Source organism: Ipomoea nil, unplaced genomic scaffold (genome assembly GCF_001879475.1).
Source record: "Ipomoea nil cultivar Tokyo-kokei standard unplaced genomic scaffold, Asagao_1.1 scaffold2216, whole genome shotgun sequence".
Taxonomy (NCBI): domain Eukaryota; kingdom Viridiplantae; phylum Streptophyta; class Magnoliopsida; order Solanales; family Convolvulaceae; genus Ipomoea; species Ipomoea nil.
The window spans coordinates 384,660-386,140 of record NW_017618644.1 but is presented as its reverse complement, the minus strand read 5'-3'; the positions used below and the strand labels follow the sequence as shown (position 1 = coordinate 386,140).

The following is a 1,481-nucleotide window of genomic DNA, read 5'->3' as shown; positions in this document are numbered from 1 at the left end:
CATACACAAAATAGCTCTACAATATGTACAAAGACACCAACAAAATACATAGTGAATTTAGGCTTGACACCGCCCAAAAATGCCTGTGGTTTTCACCTTTCAGTTTCCACGTAAAAATCATTGAGTCATATTTCTTCTATTTTAATAGCCTTATTATGAAAGGTGAATCCACCAACTATAGTTGTATTGGACCTCCCTGGGCCCAAAAACCCTAAAACCAACAATCCTGGTGGTTGTACAACTTCATTGCTCTCCTTTTGTCTCCACCATTTATGTTTGGAATTCTCTTATTCTTTTGAGCGGTATTTTGTTTCTATTACTTATTTATGTATATTATTTCTTACTTATGTTTTACAAACTCAATAGATTTTATTGATACTCTTCCATACTGCATTTTTAAGGTTGTCAAACTAAGTGAAATATCGAATTAAGAAAATGCTGAGCTATCCTTGTTTATTGAAGTAAACTTGGCCAGGTAATGCTTGACTTGCCCAGTGATCTACCTCCTTATGATAATTGCAATCATTTCTCTCAGATGATGTTTTTCCTGAAATACTCATTAATTCTCATCTCTTTTGATATATTGTGCTTCCATATAGGATTGGGAACCCATCCCTCTGCCAGAGAATTCCAAGGAAGACATTCTTCTATTCTTCAAACGTTAAGACCCTCTTGGGCAGGAGATACGGTATTATACCTGCTCAGTTTTTTTTTTTTTTTTTTTTTTTTGTTAGATAAAATTTGGTTATTCTAAGAGATAGTCATTCCATGTTTGTCTAATGTCAACCTATTTAAACAATTTCAAGTAAAATCTGCATGAAAAAAGATTCATCACTAAGTTTTGGTACTCCTATGAATGTTATAATGTGAAATGATTATCATATTAGCATCTAGGTTCCAATGAAAATTCGGTTGAACCACTACTTTATTTATAATAGCATATTTTTATGCAATTGCTTACACTACGCTATGGAATGCTTAATGACTGACGCTGAAGAAAGATTATGAATTACTGTTGATGCTTGTACAATATCTGTGCCTCTGTTTTAGTACGTGTTTTCATTCCTTTATTGGATCCAACTATCACCATTGTTTTCTTTATATTTGGTCTTGTTCATGCACATGGTGCTATTGGAAACATGGCGGACAAGCGAATTGTGTACTTGACTCTTTATTTCGATACTTATGAATTGAGCTTCATGCTTTGGCTTTTGCTCTCAAACTATTACTTTTTCTATATTGGGTCTCCAACATGCATGATCTTTAATTGCATATTATTATATATTCATTTATACTGAGTATATCGTTCTTGACTATTTTTATCTACCAGGTGGCAAAGCTATTGATGAAAAAGGGCATACTTAGCACCACATTGAAAGTAAATTGGATATTTTTGCTTTGGGACTGTTTTGTCTAAACTAAACATGTTTATTTGTATAGTCTCACCTTTCAAAATTGCCAACAGATACATTATATGACTA

General features: G+C 33.0%; 1 long non-coding RNA gene across 1 annotated transcript; it reads left to right on the top strand.

Moving 5' to 3' along the window:
• Positions 1-223: 223 nt before the first annotated feature.
• On the top strand, positions 224-889 carry LOC109150161. Its single transcript, XR_002049089.1, has 2 exons — positions 224-302; positions 600-889. It is a non-coding gene; the product is annotated as an uncharacterized LOC109150161 (long non-coding RNA).
• Positions 890-1,481: the final 592 nt, after the last annotated feature.